Here is a 15,258-nt window from a genome sequence, read left to right on the forward strand (position 1 = left end):
ACTCAAGGAAGGGGATTCTTCAACAGAATTTACCTTCTTACCTTGTGGAGCTCTTTCCGTGTGCCATTCAGAGTAATTAACCATCATATTATCAAGAAGCTTTGTTGCTTCACCAAGAGTGATGGACATAAAGGTATCTCCAGCAGCTGAATCCAATAAATTCCGCGAAGAAAAATTTAGTCCTGCATAGAAGGTTTGGATGATCATCCAAGTAGTCGATCCATGGGTTGGGCAATTTTTAACCAAAGATTTCATTCTTTCCCAAGCTTGAGCAACATGTTCATTATCCAATTGTTTAAAATTCATTATGCTACTCCTCAAAGATATAATTTTAGCAGGGGGATAATATCTACCAATAAAAGCGTCCTTGCATTTAGTCCAGGAATCAATACTATTCTTAGGCAGAGATAGCAACCAATCTTTAGCTCTTCCTCTTAATGAGAAAGGAAACAATTTTAATTTTATAATGTCACCATCTACATCTTTATACTTTTGCATTTCACATAGTTCAACAAAATTATTGAGATGGGCAGCAGCATCATCAGAACTAACACCAGAAAATTGCTCTCGCATAACAAGATTAAGTAAAGCATGTTTAATTTCAAAGAATTCTGCTGTAGTAGCAGGTGGAGCAATAGGTGTGCATAAGAAATCATTATTATTTGTGCTAGTGAAGTCACATAACTTAGTATTTTCAGGAGTAGCCATTTTAGCAGTAGTAAATAAAGCAAACTAGATAAAGTAAATGCAAGTATACTAATTTTTTTGTGTTTTTGATATAGCAAACAAGACAGTAAATAAAGTAAAGCTAGCAACTAATTTTTTTGTGTTTTGATATAAGTGCAGCAAACAAAGTAGTAAATAAAATAAAGCAAGACAAAAACAAAGTAAAGAGATTGAGAAGTGGAAACTCCCCTTGCAGCGTGTCTTGATCTCCCCGGCAACGGCGCCAGAAAATATGCTTGATGGCGTGTAATTGACACGTCCGTTGGGAACCCCAAGAGGAAGGTGTGATGCTCACAGCGGCAAGTTTCCCTCAGTTAGAAACCAAGGTTTAATCGAACCAGTAGGAGTCAAGAAGCACGTTGAAGGTTGATGGCGACGGGATGTAGTGCGGCGCAACACCAGAGATTCCGGCGCCAACGCACTACAAGAAATGTGTTAACTAGTGACCTTTCTACAGTGACCACGTGTAAACTGGTCATAACTCTATGACCATTTCACACTAAATGGTTTTAAGGCGTTTGAGAAGGTCCAAACCCTAAATCATTACGACCATTTTAATCATAAAAGTCATAATTTCATTACTCTATATGGTCATAGAGAAAATTATACGCCTTGGGGCCATATCTTTAGATGATCACGACCAACTTCAATGGTCATGGCTACAAATTAGCCATGCTTTAAAATGACTGGTTATCCAACGTGATATGCAGACCAACGAAATAAGTTTGTTCGTGTGAGTTGATAGTGCGAAAAAAATATGCATACCACGGTAGATTGAACTTTTTTTTAACAGCCCAGCAAAACATGCAGACTACCAATAATAAACCATATGTCCGTTTGTTAATCCGTGGAGTTATATTTAAATGATACCTCACGCTAAATGCTGAAATAAATTTACTAGTACTAGTACTAGCTCTAGCTCTGTCCATAAATAGATGCCAAAAATTTATCTAAAGTTAAATATATCTAGACACAATTTAGTCTATAGATACATCGGAATTTAAATAAATCTTTGGCATCTATTTATGGATGGAGGGAATAGTAGATTTTCTGAAGCAATAAGCCACCCAAATACGAAAAATGAGCGCCGAGGGGATTTTTGCGTCACACGGCGGGATATCTGCGCGCGATATCCAAAGTTTCAGATCCACAAGGCGGGGTACCTGCGCGCGCGGGACCTAACCCTAAAAGTCCAAACCCCTCCACCTCTCCCGTGCGCCGCCGCCAATCTTCCTACCTCCCCCATCGTTCCGTCAACCTCCGAGCCTCACATCGGCCAGATCCGTCCGCAACAACCTCTTCTTCTATCTCCCCTCGTTCGTGCCGGTCGGATCTCGCGACCTCAAGATGCCCCAGGTTGCGCCTGACGCCGACGGCTTCATCAGGCTCGCCGAGTTCGTGGCGCTGAACGCTACCGTTGACGGGGACGACGCCGCCGTCGTGGAGGACCTGCGGCTCGCCTTTGGGTCCTTAGACGTCGACGGCAGCGGTGCCATGTCCTCCACCGAGCTTGCACACGTCCTCGACTGCCTCGGGTAGAAGGCCACCGGCATGCAGTGCCGCCGCATGGTTGAGGGTATCACCAAGAACTACGCCGGACTCATACGGACACATATCCTTGATCCTTCGAGGACTTCATGGTCATAGTGGCCTGATGCTGCACCGTTTTCGCCAGATCTGAGGTACCTTGTTCTATTCCAGATATGGCTTGATGCTTGCGATTTGTTCTGATACAGTGGTGAGTGTCGCATTGTGATGGATGTTTCTGTTTTATGTTGTTTCTGCAGGCTGCAGTGAGGGGTTCAGCAAGTGAAGCACCACAACGTCAAACAGAGTAGCAGACATCCGTGGGGAATTTCCATGAAAGGTTTAATTCAGGCATCAGGGCAATTGTTAGTTCAACGATTGTTAATTCTGCACATGTATATATGAGCAGCGACACCATCTCTGCACTCCTGTAGAATCAGGTTCGGTTCAGGGCCTTTATTGTGCAGCTAGAAATCCACAGTATATCCATCTTTTATTTAACCAAAGGTTCTTTGGGGATTTGTGGCTAGTTGTAGTTGTATTCTGTCAATGAAATCTTAGTACTTCCCCAGAGAAATTATCTGCTAGCATATGAGCTTAGCTGGCATTTAACAAGTTTACACGATCATCTCCAAAAAAAATGTAGTAAACACATATTCTGAACATTGGGACTGCAGCTTTGCTTTTCATTGCTATGTATGTCTATGCTTGTTTGCTTTCAAATCTATCGGAAGCCAATTATTGTTGGACAAATAATCGCTAAATTTAAGCTTTTTATTCAAAACTCATCAACACATATTCAGAGAAGTGTATGTAGTTCAGTATTACAAATTAGCTACCCTTGTGGACCTTCATATGAAGGCCAAACAGCAATCGATGTTGCTACTTCGTACATGCAAATTTAGTTTACCCTACCGTTGCTTGGTTTTCTACTGATGTGGCTAAAAAAGGTGAGTAATTTGTCAAGATATTGTTGAAGGCTATTGTTTACATTGCCAAGTTCAGTAATTTGCTAATTGTTCGAGAATCACCACCTTCCTGTTTCCGACTCTGGTATAAGCTATATTGTCAACAATTCAACATAAGTGGTCTTTGTGTTGTTATATTAGGAAAATGCTAGGAATAGGGAAAACAATGGTATACGATGCATATATTCATAATATTATAATTTATGAAAACAATGTCATGTTACAGCATGAGTTTTAGTCTGTATGATCATGTACGTTAGCTACTTAGGTATAAAGCTATTCATCAGGAGATGGTTTAATTCTTACAGCAACAAGTTTTTCCACTGATTCGTCCTCGTTGGTTTGCAGGGCCAAAATTTTGGGAAGATACATTTATTTTTGACGTCAAAATGGAAATAGTTTGTGCAAGGAGCAGGCATAAGCTTCTTTACTCATTGCTTAATCCGGAAAAAGTGCATTCAGCTATTTCATGAGTGCCATCTAGTAGAGATGGCTTATCAGTATTGAAAATGAACATGCAATCCCATGCCTTCTCAACGCTATCTGTTATGTTTCAGGTTGTGCATCCGCTGCTTAGTTCAACTTGCCTCCACCACACCTCCCAGGCCATTTTCTTGTGCCCTCTCTTGGATTCTCTCTCAGATCCATGCAAATACAAAATACTAGAAGCTGCCTTGATTTATTCATTCCTTCACTTCATAAACCATATCTTTCCTCCAACGTTTCTACCATGTTGGCCTATTGAAACTAGTATCCCACTACATAATCTGATACCTTGTTGTCTTGTAAAGGCTGGGCAATGAAATTTTGTATTGTCTGAATTGTACACTAACAGATTAACTGTTGTAAAGTCATGGTTCAAATTTCTTGATGTTGTTGGGTTCTGTTATCTGAATATTATGTGTTGAACATGATCCTACTTGGTTTGTCCTGCTTTTAAATTGCGTGTTCTGAACCATCTGAAACTAATAATGCTAGTTTGTACTAAGGTTTTGTGTTTGATTTAGAAGCCAGGTAATGAAAACTATGTATCCTCTAAAAAAGTACTGTATGTTCCGTGTTCTAAAGCCTGTGTGATTGATAGTACTGTTGGTTTTCCTACCATGATTTGGCACTGACCTAATACTTACTGTTTGTGTTTATTTCAGAGATGTCTGTTTTCCCTGGTTTCAGAAGAAAAAAACCGCACAAGTTCCAGTGCCTGACACTAAGATGAAGATCAGATGCGCCTGTCTAGACACAATAAGTTGAGACACAAGTGCATTGTGAGGTAACAGAACAACCAAGTCCCCTCCAGTCGGTCCATCAACATATTGCAATTATCTGGTTGCTTTATCACCTTACGATGTACCGTTATTGCTGGTACTTAATTATCTGGTGATACTATTTTTTTACCCAGCTGGTGGTGCGCATGGAACAACACCGTTAGGTCCTCCTGGCAATACAACGACTGTTGCAACAGTAGGCCTTGGAGCGATGGGTTCAGCAGATTTTGCAAGAAATGCATCTTTTTTTGTTGCTGATTCTGTGTTAAATCCGATGAAGTTGTAAAGTAATGAATGGTCCTCGCACACATGTTGTTGTTTAACAGTAAAAAAAAGTGTTTCTATGTACATCCTGCTGTTGTGTATATTTGATCGAATCAGGAATTGCATCATATATTTGATAGCAATATTTATTGGCTGCTGTTGAAACATGAAAAATTAAAATTTGTGGAGCAAAAACAATCAGAAGCTCACCTGAACCAGATAATTTTTGGGCTTGAAAATGCTATGGCAAAATTGTATTAAACGGACTGAAATGTTGGGCTTGGCCCACGTAGCTGACCAGAATTGGTGAAGAAAACTATGATAAATGGGCTAGCTAATCACAATAGAAAACCATGATAAATGGCCAGATTTTTTGGGCTCGGACCATGTAGATGCTATAATTGGACTGGGCTGATTTGGATTTGCCACGTTGGATCTGATGTGGACAGACAAGCTAGCCTATGACTAAAATTTTGGTCGTAGAATCTACGAGCATCAGTTTTGGTCGTAGTCCTCCACGGCCATTTAAATAAAAAGGTCGTTGTGCGCCGTCAGTGACGCTCAACTGGCGACTAATATTTATTGGTCACGGCGTGGTCATAGATGGCGCACAATGACCTTCCGGTGACCAATATGGAGGGTCGTAAGTCACCATATTTCTTGTAGTGACGTGGAACCTGCACAACACAACCAAAATACTTTGCCCCAACGAAACAGTGAGGTTGTCAATCTCACCGGCTTGCTGTAACAAAGGGTTAACCGTATTGTGTGGAAGATGATTGTTTGCAGAGAAAACAGTAAAACAGGTATTGCAGCGGATTTGTATTTCAGTATTAAAGAATGGACCGGGGTCCACAGTTCACTAGAGGTGTCTCTCCCATAAGATAAACGCATGTTGGGTGAACAAATTACAGTCGGGCAATTGACAAATAAAGATGGCATAACAATGCACATACATGTCATGATAAGTACAGTGAGATTTAATTGGGCATTACGACAAAGTACATAGACCGCCATCCAACTGCATCTATGCCTAAAAAGTCCACCTTCGAGGTTATCATCCGAACCCCTTCCAGTATTAAGTTGCAAAGCAACAGACAATTGCATTAAGTATGGCGCGTAATGTAATCAACAACTACATCCTCGGACATAGCGCCAATGTTTTATCCCTAGTGGCAATATCACAACACAACCTTAGAACTTTCTGTCACTGTCCCAGGTGTCAATGCAGGCATGAACCCACTATCGAGCATAAATACTCCCTCTTGGAGTTAAAAGCAAAGACTTGGCCAGAGCCTCTACTAGTAACGGAGAGCATGCAAGATCATAAACAACACATATGTAATAACTTGATAATTAACATAACATGTTATTCTCTATCCATCGGATCCCGACAAACACAACATAGAGTATTACAGATAGATGATCTTGATCATGTTAGGCAGCTCACAAGATCCAACAATGAAGCACAATGAGGAGAAGACAACCATCTAGCTACTGCTATGGACCCATAGTCCAGGGGTGAACTACTCACTCATCACTCCGGAGGCGACCATGGCGGTGTAGAGTCCTCCGGGAGATGAATCCCCTCTTCGGAAGGGTGCCGGAGGAGATCTCCGTAATCCCCCGAGATGGGATCGGCGGCGGCGGCGTCTCGGTAAGGTTTTCCGTATCGTGGTTTTTCGCATCGGGGGTTTTCGCGACGGAGGCTTTAAGTAGGCGGAAGGGCGAGTCGGGGGCCGACGAGGGGCCCACACCACGGGCGGCGCGGGCCCCCTTGGCCGCGCCGCCATGTGGTTTGGCCACCTCGTGGCCCCACTTCGTATGCTCTTCGGTCTTCCGGAAGGTTCGTGGCGAAATAGGCCCCCGGGTCTTCGTTTCGTCCAATTCCGAGAATATTTCGTTACTAGGATTTCGAAACCAAAAACAGCAGAAAACGAGAACCGGCACTTCGGCATCTTGTTAATAGGTTAGTTCCAGAAAATGCACGAATATGACATAAAGTGTGCATAAAACATGTAGGTATCATCAATAATCTGGCATAGAACATAAGAAATTATCGATACGTCAGAGACGTATCACGCCTTCATCTCACGCCGGGTGCTTCCTCTTAAGCGCCGGGCTCACAAAATGAGCGAAATGTACGGTCCTGGCGATCCTACCAAGATCACCGGCCTTCATCTAAGCAAGGAGGATGTAGTCCTCAAGGCTAAACAGATCTGCCAGACTGACATGCCGGATGACTGGGAGTGGGGCTTCCTGCCTCTCAGCTCCACCAACCCTCCAACTTACGAAGTAAGAGATTGCAATCCGGGTTGTTCTACCGGTAACTTTTACGCTGTGGCTAACTGATTTTCCAATTGTTTTCAGGCCAAAGACCGCTTCCCTCGCATCGAAGCGGAGCGGCGAGGCCCTTGCCGGAAGCGCCCTCTGGATAAGGTTGACCCAGATCCTTACGTCCATTGGACCGATCTCAAGATGGGCCGCATTCCCACTCCGTGCCCTGGTAACTTCTCGTCCGAAGCTCCCGGTTCCAGTGATGATCTCACCATGCTTGAGGTAGCTTCCTCTTCCAGTCTCTTATGCATTGTTGCTATCTCCCTGATGCGTGTAATTGACACGTCCGTTGGGAACCCCAAGAGGAAGGTGTGATGCGCACAGCGGCAAGTTTCCCTCAGTAAGAAACCAAGGTTTAATCGAACCAATAGGAGTCAAGAAGCACGTTGAAGGTTGATGGCGGCGGGATGTAGTGCGGCGTTACACCAGAGATTCCGGCGCCAACGTGGAACCTGCACAACACAACCAAAGTACTTTGCCCCAACGAAACAGTGAGGTTGTCAATCTCAGCGGCTTGCTGTAACAAAGGGTTAACCGTATTGTGTGGAAGATGATTGTTTGCAGAGAAAACAGTAAAACAAGTATTGCAGCAGATTTGTTATTTCAGTATTAAAGAATGGACCGGGGTCCACAGTTCACTAGAGGTGTCTCTCCCATAAGATAAAAGCATGTTGGGTGAACAAATTACAGTCGGGCAATTGACAAATAGAGAGGGCATAACAATGCACATACATGGCATGATAAGTATAGTGAGATTTAATTGGGCATTACAACAAAGTACATAGACCGCCATCCAACTGCATCTATGCCTAAAAAGTCCACCTTCAGGTTATCATCCGAACCCCTTCCAGTATTAAGTTGCAAAGCAACAGACAATTGCATTAAGTATGGTGCGTAATGTAATCAACAACTACATCCTCGGACATAGCGCCAATGTTTTATCCCTAGTGGCAACAGCACAACACAACCTTAGAACTTTCGTCACATCGTCCCGGTGTCAATGCGGGCATGAACCCACTATCGAGCATAAATACTCCCTCTTGGAGTTAAAAGCAAAAACTTGGCCGAGCCTCTACTAGTAACGGAGAGCATGCAAGATCATAAACAACACATATGTAATAACTTGATAATTAACATAACATGGTATTCTCTATCCATCGGATCCCGACAAACACAACATAGAGTATTACAGGTAGATGATCTTGATCATGTTAGGCAGCTCACAAGATCCAACAATGAAGCACAATGAGGAGAAGACAACCATCTAGCTACTGCTATGGACCCATAGTCCAGGGGTGAACTACTCACTCATCACTCCGGAGGCGACCATGGCGATGTAGAGTCCTCCGGGAGATGAATCCCCTCTCCGGCAGGGTGCCGGAGGAGATCTCCGTAATCCCCCGAGATGGGATCGGCGGCGACGGCGTCTCAGTAAGGTTTTCCGTATCGTGGTTTTTCGCATCAGGGTTTTCGCGACGGAGGCTTTAAGTAGGCGGAAGGGCAGAGTCGGGGGGCTGACGAGGGGCCCACACCACAGGGCGGCGCGAGCCCCCCCTTGGTCGCGCCGCCATGTGGTTTGGCCACCTCGTGGCCCCACTTCGTATGCTCTTCGGTCTTCTGGAAGGTTCGTGGCGAATTAGGCCCCTGGGTCTTCGTTTCGTCCAATTCCGAGAATATTTTGTTACTAGGATTTCTGAAACCAAAAACAGCAGAAAACAGGACCGGCACTTCGGCATCTTGTTAATAGGTTAGTTCCAGTAAAATGCACGAATATGACATAAAGTGTGCATAAAACATGTAGGTATCATTAATAATATGGCATAGAACATAAGAAATTATCGATACGTCGGAGACGTATCAGCATCCCCAAGCTTAGTTCTGCTCGTCCCGAGCGGGTAAAACGATAACAAAGATAATTTCGAAGTGATATGCCATCATAACCTTGATCATACTATTTGTAAACATATGTAGTGAATGCAGCGATCAAAACAATGGTAATGACATGAGTAAACAAGTGAATCATAAAGCAAAGACTTTTCATGAATAGTACTTCAAGACAAGTATTAATAAGTCTTGCATAAGAGTTAACTCATAAAGCAATAAATCAAAGTAAAGGTATTGAAGCAACACGAAGGAAGATTAAGTTTCAGCGGTTGCTTTCAACTTGTAACATGTATATCTCATGGATAATTGTCAACATAGAGTAATATAACAAGTGCAATATGCAAGTATGTAGGAATCAATGCACAGTTCACACAAGTGTTTGATTCTTGAGGTGGAGAGATATAGGTGAACTGACTCAACATAAAAGTAAAAAAGAATGGTCCTTCAAAGAGGAAAGCATCGATTGCTATATTTGTGCTAGAGCTTTTATTTTGAAAACATGAAACAATTTTGTCAACGGTAGTAATAAAGCATATGAGTTATGAAAATTATATCTTACAAGTTGCAAGCCTCGTGCATAGTATACTAATAGTGCCCGCACCTTTTCCTAATTAGCTTGGACTACCGGATCTTAGCAATGCACATGTTTTAACCAAGTGTCGCAATGGGGTACCTCCATGCCGCCTGTACAAAGGTCTAAGGAGAAAGCTCGCATTTTGGATTTCTCGCTTTTGATTATTCTCAACTTAGACATCCATACCGGCACAACATGGACAACGAGATAATGGACTCCTCTTTAATGCATAAGCATGTGGCAACAATTATTATTCTCATATGAGATTGAGGATATATGTCCAAAACTGAAACTTCCACCATGATTCATGGCTTTAGTTAGCGGCCCAATGTTCTTCTCTAACAATATGCATGCTCCAACCATTAAGGTGGTAGATCTCTCTTACTTCAGACAAGACGGACATGCATAGCAACTCACATGATATTCAACAAGGAATAGTTGATGGCGTCCCCAGAAACATGGTTATCGCACAACAAGCAACTTAATAAGCGATAAAGTGCATAAGTACATATTCAATACCACAATAGTTTTTAAGCTATTTGTCCCATGAGCTATATATTGCAAAGGTGAATGATGGAATTTTAAAGGTAGCACTCAAGCAATTTACTTTGGAATGGCGGATAAATACCATGTAGTAGGTAGGTATGGTGGACACAAATGGCATAGTGGTTGGCTCAAGTATTTGGGATGCATGAGAAGTATTCCCTCTCGATACAAGGTTTAGGCTAGCAAGGTTATTTGAAACAAACACAAGGATGAACGGTACAGCAAAACTCACATAAAAGACATATGGTAAACATTATAAGACTCCATACCGTCTTCCTTGTTGTTCAAAACTCAATACTAGATATTATCTAGACTCTAGAGAAACCAAATATGCAAACCAAATTAGCAAGCTCTAAGTATTTATTCATTAATGGGTGCAAAGTATATGATGCAAGAGCTTAAACATGAGCACAACAATTGCCAAGTATCAAATTATCCAAGACATTTTAGAGTTACTACATGTAGCATTTTCCAATTCCAACCATATAACAGTTTAACGAAGAAGAAACTTCGCCATGAATACTATGAGTAGAGCCTAAGGACATATTTGTCCATATGCTACAGCGGAGCGTGTCTCTCTCCCATAAAGTGAATGCTAGGATCCATTTTATTCAAACATAACAAAAACAAAAACAAACCGACGCTCCAAGCAAAGTACATAAGATGTGACGGAATAAAAATATAGTTTCGGGGGAGGAACTCTGATAATGTTGTCGATGAAGAAGGGGATGCCTTGGGCATCCCCAAGCTTAGACGCTTGAGTCTTCTTATAATATGCAGGGGTGAACCACCGGGGAATCCCCAAGCTTAGAGCTTTCACTCTCCTTGATCATATTGCATCATACTCCTCTCTTGATCCTTGAAAACTTCCTCCACACCAAACTCGAAACAACTCATTAGAGGGTTAGTGCATAATAAAAATTCACATGTTCAGAGGTGACACAATCATTCTTAACACTTTTGGACATTGCATAAAGCTACTGGACATTAATGGATCAAAGAAATTCATCCAACATAGCAAAAGAGGCAATGCGAAATAAAAGACAGAATCTGTCAAAACAGAACAGTCCGTAAAGATGGATTTTATTAGGCCACCAGACTTGCTCAAACGAAAATGCTCAAATTGAATGAAAGTTGCGTACATATCTGAGGATCATGCTCGTAAATTGGCTTAATTTTCTGAGCTACCTACAGGGAGATAGACCCAGATTCGTGACAGCAAAGAAATCTGGAACTGCGCAGTAATCCCAATCTAGTACTTACTTTTCTATCAAAGACTTTACTTGGCACAACAAAACTCAAAACTAAGATAAGGAGAGGTTGCTACAGTAGTAAAAAACTTCCAAGACACAAATATAAAACAAAAATACTATAGTAAAAACATGGGTTGTCTCCCATAAGCGCTTTTCTTTAACGCCTTTCAGCTAGGCGCAGAAAGTGTATCTCAAGTAACATCAAGAGACGAAGCATCAACATCATAATTTGTTCTAATAATAGAATCATAAGGTAACTTCATTCTCTTTCTAGGGAAGTGTTCCATACCTTTCTTGAGAGGAAATTGATATTTAATATTACCTTCCTTCATATCAATAGTAGCACCAACGGTTCGAAGAAAAGGTCTTCCCAATATAATGGGGCAAGATGCATTGCATTCAATATCCAAGACAACAAAATCAACGGGGACAAGGTTATTGTTAACCATAATATGAACATTATCAACTTTCCCCATAGGTTTCTTTTTAGCATTATCAGCGAGATTAACATCCAGATAACAATTTTTCAATGGTGGCAAGTCAAGCATATCATAGACTTTTTTAGGCATAACAGAAATACTTGCACCAAGATCACATAAAGTATTACAATCAAAATCTTTGACTCTCATTTTAATGATGGGCTCCCAACCATCCTCTAGCTTTCTAGGAATAGAAGTTTCAAGTTTTAGTTTCTCTTCTCTAGCTTTTATGAGAGCATTTGTAATATGTTTTGTGAAAGCCAAGTTTATAGCACTAGCATTGGGACTCTTAGCAAGTTTTTGTAAGAACTTTATAACTTCAGAGATGTGGCAATCATCAAAATCTAAATCATTACAATTTAAAGCAATGGGATTATCATCCCCAAGGTTGGAAAAAATTTCAGCAGTTTTATCACAGGCAGTTTTAGCAGTTTCAGGTAATTTTGCGCGCTTTGCACTAGGAGTAGAAGCATTGCCAACACCAATTATTTTATCATTGATAGTAGGAGGTGCAGCAACATGTGAATAATTAGCATTGCTAGTGGTGGTAATAGTCCAAACTTTAGCTACATTTTTCTCTTTAGCTAGTTTTTCATTTTCTTCTCTATCCCACCTAGCACGCAGTTCAGCCATTAATCTTATATTCTCATTAATTCTAACTTGGATGGCATTTGCTGTAGTAACAATTTTATTTTCAATATCCCTATTAGGCATAACTTTCGATTTCAAAAGATCAACATCGGAGGCAAGACTATCAACTCTAGAAACAAGAATATCAATTTTATTGAGCTTTTCCTCAACAGATTTGTTAAAGGCAGTTTGTGTACTAATAAATTCTTTAAGCATGGCTTCAAGTCCAGGGGGTGTATTCCTATTATTTTTGTAAGAATTCCCATAAGATTAGCATAACCGTTACCATTATTATAAGGATATGGCCTATAGTTATTACTAGAATTGTTCCGATAAGCATTGTTGTTAAAATTATTATTTTTAATGAAGTTTACATCAACATGTTCTTCTTGGGCAACCAATGAAGCTAATGGAACATTATTAGGATCAACATTAGTCCTATCATTCGCAAGCATAGACATAATAGCATCAACCTTATCATTCAAGGAAGAGGATTCTTCAACAGAATTTACCTTCTTACCTTGTGGAGCTCTTTCCGTGTGCCATTCGGAGTAATTAACCATCATATTATCAAGAAGCTTTGTTGCTTCACCAAGAGTGATGGACATAAAGGTACCTCCAGCAGCTGAATCCAATAAATTCCGCGAAGAAAAATTTAGTCCTGCATAGAAGGTTTGGATGATCATCCAAGTAGTCGATCCATGGGTTGGGCAGTTTTTAACCAAAGATTTCATTCTTTCCCAAGCTTGAGCAACATGTTCATTATCCAATTGTTTAAAATTCATTATGCTACTCCTCAAAGATATAATTTTAGCAGGGGGATAATATCTACCAATAAAAGCATCCTTGCATTTAGTCCAGGAATCAATACTATTCTTAGGCAGAGATAGCAACCAATCTTTAGCTCTTCCTCTTAATGAGAAAGGAAACAATTTTAATTTTATAATGTCACCATCTACATCTTTATACTTTTGCATTTCACACAATTCAACAAAATTATTGAGATGGGCAGCAGACATCATCGGAACTAACACCGGAAAATTGCTCTCGCATAACAAGATTAAGTAAAGCAGGTTTAATTTCAAAGAATTCTGCTGTAGTAGCAGGTGGAGCAATAGGTGTGCATAAGAAATCATTATTATTTGTGGTTGTGAAGTCACACAACTTAGTATTTTAAGGGTTGGCCATTTTAGCAGTAGTAAATAAAGCAAACTAGATAAAGTAAATGCAAGTAAACTAATTTTTTTTGTGTTTTTGATATAGCAAACAAGACAGTAAATAAAGTAAAGCTAGCAACTAATTTTTTTGTGTTTTGATATAAGTGCAGCAAACAAAGTAGTAAATAAAATAAGTCAAGACAAAAACAAAGTAAAGAGATTGAGAAGTGGAGATTCCCCTTGCAGCGTGTCCTGATCTCCCCGGCAACGGCGCCAGAAATTTGCTTGATGCGTGTAATTGACACGTCCGTTGGGAACCCCAAGAGGAAGGTGTGATGCGCACAGCGGCAAGTTTCCCTCAGTAAGAAACCAAGGTTTAATCGAACCAGTAGGAGTCAAGAAGCACGTTGAAGGTTGATGGCGGCGGGATGTAGTGCGGCGTTACACCAGAGATTCCGGCGCCAACGTGGAACCTGCACAACACAACCAAAGTACTTTGCCCCAACGAAATAGTGAGGTTGTCAATCTCACCGGCTTGCTGTAACAAAGGGTTAACCGTATTGTGTGGAAGATGATTGTTTGCAGAGAAAACAGAAAAACAAGTATTGCAGCAGATTTGTTATTTCAGTATTAAAGAATGGACCGGGGTCCACAGTTCACTAGAGGTGTCTCTCCCATAAGATAAAAGCATGTTGGGTGAACAAATTACAGTCGGGCAATTGACAAATAGAGAGGGCATAACAATGCACATACATGGCATAATAACTATAGTGAGATTTAATTGGGCATTACGACAAAGTACATAGACCGCCATCCAACTGCATCTATGCCTAAAAAGTCCACCTTTAGGTTATCGTCCGAACCCCTTCCAGTATTAAGTTGCAAAGCAACAGACAATTGCATTAAGTATGGTGCGTAATGTAATCAACAACTACATCCTCGGACATAGCGCCAATGTTTTATCCCTAGTGGCAACAGACACAACACAACCTTAGAACTTTCCGTCACTGTCCCAGGTGTCAATGCAGGCATGAACCCACTATCGAGCATAAATACTCCCTCTTGGAGTTAAAAGCAAAAACTTGGCCAGAGCCTCTACTAGTAACGGAGAGCATGCAAGATCATAAACAACACATATGTAATAACTTGATAATTAACATAACATGGTATTCTCTATCCATCGGATCCCGACAAACACAAAATAGAGTATTACAGATAGATGATCTTGATCATGTTAGGCAGCTCACAAGATCCAACAATGAAGCACAATGAGGAGAAGACAACCATCTAGCTACTGCTATGGACCCATAGTCCAGGGGTGAACTACTCACTCATCACTCCGGAGGCGACCATGGCGGTGTAGAGTCCTCCGGGAGATGAATCCCCTCTCCGGCAGGGTGCCGGAGGAGATCTCCGGAATCCCCCGAGATGGGATCGGCGGCGGCGGCGTCTCGGTAAGGTTTTCCGTATCGTGGTTTTTCGCATCGGGGTTTTCGCGACGGAGGCTTTAAGTAGGCGGAAGGGCAGAGTCGGGGGCCGACGAGGGGCCCACACCACGGGCGGCGCGGGCCCCCTTGGCCGCGCCGCCATGTGGTTTGGCCACCTCGTGGCCCCACTTCGTATGCTCTTCGGTCTTCCGGAAGGTTCG

At 41.6% G+C, this 15,258-nt stretch overlaps 1 protein-coding gene and 1 long non-coding RNA gene across 3 annotated transcripts in view; one reads left to right on the forward strand and one right to left on the reverse strand.

Annotated features, from left to right (window-relative positions):
* LOC124690636 (L-type lectin-domain containing receptor kinase IX.1-like) overlaps positions 1-15,258 on the reverse strand; it is a 97,008-nt gene that overhangs the window by 56,357 nt on the left and 25,393 nt on the right. The gene's annotated exons all lie outside the window — the stretch shown is intronic.
* On the forward strand, positions 1,931-4,475 carry LOC124693076. Of its 2 annotated transcripts, none has more exons than XR_006999852.1 (3): positions 1,931-2,408; positions 2,514-2,693; positions 4,370-4,475. It is a non-coding gene; the product is annotated as an uncharacterized LOC124693076 (long non-coding RNA). The 2 variants fall into 2 exon arrangements; XR_006999851.1 differs by lacking the exon at positions 4,370-4,475 and adding an exon at positions 3,570-4,306.

The sequence above is a fragment of the Lolium rigidum genome, chromosome 2 (genome assembly GCF_022539505.1).
Source record: "Lolium rigidum isolate FL_2022 chromosome 2, APGP_CSIRO_Lrig_0.1, whole genome shotgun sequence".
NCBI lineage: Eukaryota > Viridiplantae > Streptophyta > Magnoliopsida > Poales > Poaceae > Lolium > Lolium rigidum.